Here is an 8,207-nt window from a genome sequence, read left to right as displayed (position 1 = left end):
GCAACTAATGTTGATGTTGGATACACATATGTGGTTGTTGTGATTGTTTATGTGTAGAAATGTGTAGGTAAACATTAGACACATTATTTACTTACGGCTAGTTGAGCCATCCTGCTCGCCGCTGGTTGGGTGTACGGTGGTTGGGGGGGTCAGGAGCAAGGGGGATGGGATAGGACTTGGGATACAGGTAGTGGGTTGGAGTGGGGATTGGAGAGGTTTGGGGGTGGGTGGTGGAGAGGTGTAGGAGGGTTGGAAATGGGGTGGGGAGGGGGTGGGGGTAGGGGAGGGGGTGGGGTAGGGGTGTGGGTGTGGGTAGGGGTGGGGGTGGGGGTAGGGGTGGGGGTGGGGGTAGGGGTGGGGGTAGGGGTGGGGGTGTGGGTAGGGGAGGGGGTGGGGGTAGGGGAGTGGCTGGTGGAAGGGGATGTGGAAATGGGGTGGTCACCAGCAGGACCCAATGTCTCCTCCTCTTCCTCCTCCTCTTCCTCCTCCTCTTCCTCCTCCTCTTCCTCCTCCTGGGCTGCCTGCTCCTGGGCTGCCTGCTCCCGGGCTGCCTGCTCCCGGGCTGCCTCCTCCCGGGCTTCCATGCGTGCCCTTGCCCGTGCTGAAATGTTCATGTTGATGGCATAGAAATCGAAGGTTGGGTTTCATAAAAATGGGGGAAAGAAAAATTCACATTAGTCATGCTCATAACCTTACAAATTATCATTGCTGTTATATTTCAGACATTTATCATGCGAACTAATTGATATGCTACACCCAAAAACAGAGCGACTACTTAAACCCCCCCCTATACACCCCCTATACACCCATATACACCCCATATACACCCCATATACACCCCCTATACACCCATATACACCCCCTATACACCCCATATACACCCCATATACACCCCCTATACACCCATATACACCCCATATACACCCCCTATACACCCCATATACACCCCCTATACACCCATATACACCCCATATACACCCCATATACACCCCCTATACACCCATATACACCCCCTATACACCCCATATACACCCCATATACACCCCATATACACCCATATACACCCCCTATACACCCCATATACACCCCATATACACCCCCTATACACCCATATACACCCCCTATACACCCCTTATACACCCCATATACACCCCCTATACACCCATATACACCCCCTATACACCCATATACACCCATATACACCCCATATACACCCCCTATACACCCATATACACCCCATATACACCCCCTATACACCCATATACACCCATATACACCCCATATACACCCATATACACCCACATACTCATGAACATATTTATAAAAAGAACAGAAAACATTGCAAAAAAACGCAGACATACTAGTAAATAAAAACTTACATCGGGCAATATGGCGGCGAATTGTTGAAAGCATCACTGGCTGCCGCCGGCGCAGGTCAGACCACCGGCGCTCAACCTGTGCCAGGCTTCTGCGGACGCCAGTCCGGGCGTAGATTAGGCGGCGGGCAGCATTATATGCCCGCCGCTTGTCCATGTTGGACACATATGGGCCCCTGGGCCCCAGGCGCCGGTCCATGACCTCAACCAAGGCCACCAGCTCCTGGGTAGAAAACGCGCTAGCCCTGGTTGAAGTCATATTGGCAATGGCGCAGTTATTAATTGCAGGTACATATATCACTTTTGGTGCTTGCTGATTGGTCTAAAAAATTGTTTGTTTAGTATTAACTTTATTAATCCTTCTTACATTAACAAACTGGATGCGAATAGAAACTTACGCGGACCGTTCCGATATACACACACCATAACCAACAGCATGCTTTCAATGTATAGAGAGACGAACTGTATATACAGTGTGCTGAAAATAATACACGCAACCGTCTACTAATAAATACGCTGCTAAAAGGGCACAATACACCGATTTCCATGGAGAGACGTACTGTATATACAGTGTGCTGAAAATAATACACGCAACCGTCTACTAATAAATACGCTGCTAAAAGGGCACAATACACCGATTTCCATGGAGAGACGTACTGTATATACAGTGTGCTGAAAATAATACACGCAACCGTCTACTAATAAATACGCTGCTAAAAGGGCACAATACACCGATTTCCATGGAGAGACGTACTGTATATACAGTGTGCTGAAAATAATACACGCAACCGTCTACTAATAAATACGCTGCTAAAAGGGCACAATACACCGATTTCCATGGAGAGACGTACTGTATATACAGTGTGCTGAAAATAATACACGCAACCGTCTACTAATAAATACGCTGCTAAAAGGGCACAATACAACATGTTGGTGTATGACAATTTCATACTCATTACATATGTATGGAAAGCATTATAACGTGATGTTTTGAAATGTGACTCAGAAAGCATACACGAACTCCAACAGATACCAGCTGACAACACTCATCATTGGAATGACAGGTGCACACATGTCACCATGTAGCACACAATGCTCCACAACCTGTGTATGTGCATATACAGGTGAATGATCAGGTGCGTTGAGACCTGCGTAATTTAAGCGGGAATTATCGGCGGGAAATATCGGCGTAAATTAGCAACTACATTGCGGGGAAAAATATACGCCCCCTTGTTCATGGCGGGAGATTAACATATAAATATTCAGTCAGATGCAGGCCAGAGTTGCTGCAAACATGTCTAGCTCAGATGATTCCGCAGCTGAGGACGCTCTACAGAGAGCTACAGCAGAATCCCTGCTTGAAGCTTTGCAGAAGAGGGAACAGGAGCGGAGAAGGAGGGCCCAAGAGAGAAGTAGCCTGCAAGACCAAGCGGGCCCCTCACTAACAGGCCCTGTTCAAACTGCACCAGCTCCACAAGGGCCAAGCAACCAGCCAGAACAAGAGGTTGCATCTCTCCAAACAGGTGTGACCCAGCAGGTGCATGGTGAGAGAACTGGGGCCACCAGAAAACGTGCTGCAACATCTAGGGTGAGGACTGAGCAGGATACCACCACTAAAAAGAGAAACCCTGCATTTGTAGAGGCAGAATTGTGAATTTTAGTGCCCAGGGCACGCGAATGGATAGAATTGCCAACCAGGAAGCCGGGTGCCAGTGCAAGGAGAAACCTTTGGGACAAGATCACAGAGGAAGTGAACCAGGTGTCACCAGTGGTCAGAGATTGGCTAGCAGTGAAGAAAAGGCAAGTGTGTTTGTCCCCCTGATAATGTCATATGTGTGTACATATGTTACATGTATGTTTTGAGAATAATAGAAAGGTGTGTTTGTAGATAGTGCTACACTTCAATGTCACATGTGAACACAACCATGTCTAATAACCCACATTTATATATGAAACATGCACCATTGGTGTGATGTGAGGTTATGGGCACAGTTCTGCTCATGTGAAGTATGTGAAGTATGTGATGGGACAAGAGAAAGTGTGTTTTTGAAAGAGTTGTTGTAACATGTTCCATATGATGCTACTGAAACAAGAATGACCAAACTGTGCACATGTATCTGGTGAGAAACTACACATCCCAGTATGCCATCCCATAGTTAAATTACTCCATAATAACCACACTGTCAAGCTATGGTGGAATGTGTAGTTTCACAACAGGTGGAGGTGCATAATTTGGCCATGGATGATGTCATTTCTGCATAGTGATCTATGTATGTGCATTTAGTGGCCTAATGAATGAGATGAGACACTGAAATGCCTCCTAATGGAGACATTAATGTGTGTGTGGGACACATATGGCTAAAAAACATAAGATCACCCACACTAGGAAATGTAACGTAGTCATGATGTTCACTAGCACAGTGGTGCACATATCTCATGGTGATATTTGTATTTTTAAACTTGTAGGTGGACAGACTTCAAAACGACACTGAAGAGGAAGATGACTGACCGGTACAACCACAGCATGTCCACCGGGAGGGGGCCTATGCCAGACACCTTGGAATATACCCCCCTGGAGCAGGATGCCTTGGATGTCATTGATGTGGCCGAGGTCAGGGGGATATCCAATATGGATAGTGAGCTCCCGGTGGAGGTCTTTGCTGCTGCTTTTGATGGTAAGTCACAGTAATGCATTGTATTTGGAAAGATATTTTTTAGTGCGTATGCGATGGTGACATTGTTTTCAATTATTATCCTAGAAGAAGCAGAAACCCAGGATGAACCGGCAGCATCTTCCTCTGCAGAGCCACAGGTGGAGCAAGTGGTCCAGCCTCCACCAAGACGACACCCCCAGACACAGGACACATGGGATGCCAGCTTGATGGTGACGCTGGAGAGGATCGAGAAGCAAGGGGTGGATGCTGCGGTCCGTCAGCAGCAGGTTGTGGAAATTCTGGCGGATTGGAAGGCCACAAACAGGCAGCAGTGTGAGGCCTTCAACCGCATGAATGACACTCTGGCGGCTGGCATGCAAAGCATTGGCCAACACCTCAGCCGCCAGAATGAAATTCTTGCGGAGCTGCTGACCACCGCCAGGTCCCTAAGGGACAATCCCCCATCTGCTGGCCCACCCCAAGCTGCTCCCCAACCTTCCACCTCTGCTGACCCTCCTGTGTCCACTAGGGGAAGACGCCGCAAGCCATCTGAGCCAAAGGCCCCTGTCCCCAAGGCCCCATCTAAAAAGGGGAAAAAAGGGCCCAAATAATGAGACCTGGTTCACTTCCTCTGTGGTTGGACCCCAAATGTTTAAATTGCACTGGACATCCACTTCCTGAGTTGGCCATCGATCCATTTTCGTGCCATGGGCATTAAAGTTCTTATTTTGACCTCTACAAATGCAGGATAAATTTTTGGTGGTGTGTATCTTGCTTAGTATTCACCCTGGTTGTTGCAGTATGTATTCTGGTGTCCCCATTTCTTTCACCATTGCATTTGCAGGGTAACACATGTTTGGAGATATGCAACCTCTTGTTCTGGCTGTTTTTTTATTTTTGTGTATATTTTATTTGTTTATTTGATTTATGACATTAAAGTGTCAAATAAGCTGTGATGCTGAACAGCAAATAAATTTATTTTACCAATTAAAACACAATTGTTGTATGTGTAATTTCTTGTGTGAAACAAATACTACATTTATGTGTACTTACTGACCAGGGTATTTTTGAGCATTTATTGAAGTGTGGTCGAAGTTTCCCATGTGTAACCCTCTCCATGGCCATTCCCATGTTCCTATCCAACTTTTCCCTGCTAATTAGTTTGTGTCAGCACATGTGCAGAGCAACTTAATGGGTGACATTCTATGGGATGAGATCTGCTTTTTTTGGCGTTAATTAGACCACAAAATGGCGATATCGCATTTTTCCCTGAAATCGCCAATTTAATGGTATGCGCTAAGGGGCTGAAATCACATAATATGTGCGTTAAGGTATGCGGACCAAAAGTGCGAGATTATTTCGCATTTATATCGCATCCAGATGTTTTCGTATAGGAAAGTATACAAATCGCTTATTTAATGCAATGCGTTTTCGCAAATCGCACTTTTTAGGTGTCTAATTATCGCACTTATTTCAGACCAGGTTCTGTTTGGCGAATTTGCACAGAACTCATTTTGGTCAAGTGCACACATGGTTAATTTCACCACAGGTGCCCTCATTTTCACTCACAAACACCCCTACATAAACCCCAACAGCATTTAGGACACCTGTGAGGGTTTGAAACATGGAGATTTTGCAGAGTGGTTTGGAGTTGATGATTTGTGATGTGGCCCATTTGGAGGAGCTGCGCAGGAGGGAGGAAGCTGCGCGCCAGATCCAGGTAGCCCCCCGACTACTGCGTACCCCACGTATGTATCGTGCTCGGCTCTACCTGGACTCCCTCTCGGATCAGCAGGTTGTGGGGATGTTTAGGCTGAACCGCATTAACCTGTTGGACTTATATGAGCAGGTGAGATAGGATTTGGACCCTTTTGGGGAAGGCAACTATGCAGTGTCTGGGCTGCACAAATTAATGTGTGCCCTCTACTATTTGGCCACAGGCTCCACTCAGTCTGTGACCTCATGGGCCTTGGGGGTATCACAGGCCACTTTCTCTAAGCATTTCACTCAAGTGTTACTTGCTTTAAAGAAGTTGTGGCGGACATACATCAGATTCCCCAGTTCTGAGCAGGAGTGGCAGGACCACAAGTTGGCTTTCTATAGACTCTCAGCATTCCCTCGCGTGCTGGGAGCTATAGACTGCACACACATTGGGATTAGGGCACCGCACGTGCGGGGACACGTCTACGTCAATAGGCGTGGGCGGCACTCCCTGAACGTGCAGGTTGTATCCAATGCAAATTTGAAAATCCTGAGTGTTATTGCAGGCTTTCCGGGAAACTGCCATGACGCCTATATTCTGAGACACTCAGCCCTCTGGAACAGATTTACCAACCACCAAATGCCAGAGGGCTGGCTACTAGGTAAGTACCTTTTAACATAATACCCTTTCTGTCCCTAATTGTACCTGCTGCAATGTGTATGTTTCCTCTTTCACAAGCATATTGCTCTTCTACCATTGTGTCCTGTTTGAAAGCAACACATACATTACCATATAAGGCAATCACTTCCTATCTGTGTTTTAGGTGACTCAGGATATGGTTGTGTTTCCTGGCTCATGACACCTTTGCGCACCCCAGAGGGCCCTGCACAGCACCGGTATAATGAAGCCCACATTGCAACCCGCAATGTGGTGGAGCGCACATTTGGCGTCTTGAAGAGTCGCTTCCGGTGTTTGGACAGGTCGTCGGGTACACTGCTTTACCACCCTGGCAAAGTAGTCATGATTATCCAGGCTTGCTGCATGCTGCACAACATAGCCCTGTCCCAACCTGCCTATGTAGAGGAGCAGCATGCAGCAGTCGTTGAGGAAGCCCAACCTACCACACCTCCGGTAGTGAGGGGTACGCAGAGGGGGAATCTGGTGCGCACACACATCATCAGCCGATACTTTTCTGGTAAGCACATGTGCCCTGTACTGCAAAATGTACCTGTGCTGTAAGTGTACTCATTAACTAATGTGTGACCAATACCATCTGCTTCCACCCACATTTAGCCTAATACACAGAGCCCAACGGATGCAGATGGTGGTGCTGACCTATCCCTTGCTGATATCTAGCTTGTAAGTACTTTTCAGACATGTATGAATGATGTATGCAGTCAAACATGTCTCACTGGTGTTGTGGAACTACACGTGCCAGCATGCCCTGACACACTCTAAGCATTACAGTCCAAACCATGAGTGTCAGAGCAAGCTGGAATATGTAGATGCACAACCTTTGCCAGCCAAGGAGATACCCCACACTACTTTAGTGCAATCCCATTGTCATATACCATTGCAATATTTTAGACTGCACACAATAATTGCTTAAAAAATAATACACAAACACAATGGTATGCGGCTAGACATTTTTACTTCTGTCTACTTTGTCAGACGCAATCTGCATTTTTGCAGGTGAAAAATAACAACTCTGGGGGCATGTTACAAGATGATTGGGAATGGGAAAAATAATGAAACATATGTAGGAGCTACCTTCTCCCAGCATCAGGCACCCCTACACCACTTCTAGACCCTGTACCAAGCCCACCACGGGTCCTAACACTCCGACGGGGTGGGAAAGTGGGGGAGCCACTTATTGGGGTGCTGGATACACTGCTGAGGGTGGATGCTGTGCCACCTCCCACATTGGCTTCCAGCTGCTGGATTTGGGCCTGCATAGCTAGTAAGGCATTAGTCTGCGCTGTGCATGATTGGGTGAGTGCAGCAATACTTTGCGCCAGGCTGCCAATATGCCTATTCTGCTCCCTTACAGCAGCAGTTAGCTCAGCAAGACGGGTGTCAATGCTGTTAGCAATGCGCACATGAGTGCCTACACCTACCCGTACACTACGTGCCATTTTCCGTAACTGAAGGAAGGTGTCACGCATGTACCCCTGGATATTACCTATTTGGAGGCTTTGGGAGGCCATGAATTCTATCTGTTTTTCCTTGAAATTAACCAAGGAGTTAGCTACTTGGGAAGCCGAAGCGGCTGTATGGGGTGTGTTGGTGGGTGGGGGTGGGTTGGGAGACACCCCACTTGGGGGAAGATCACTCTGTGACGAGGTCTGTATTTCTTCCTCTGCCGCAAAGGTGTCGACTGGTTCAAGAATGATGTCCATTTTGTCTAGCACCATCATTGAAGAATCTGTTTGGTTTGACCCTAGTTGTATAGCACCTGTGGATACAGAGAAGAGG

This window comes from Crinia signifera, chromosome 11, assembly GCF_055691185.1.
Source record: "Crinia signifera chromosome 11, ASM5569118v1, whole genome shotgun sequence".
In the NCBI taxonomy this organism is placed as follows: domain Eukaryota; kingdom Metazoa; phylum Chordata; class Amphibia; order Anura; family Myobatrachidae; genus Crinia; species Crinia signifera.
This window is presented reverse-complemented; position numbering follows the sequence as displayed.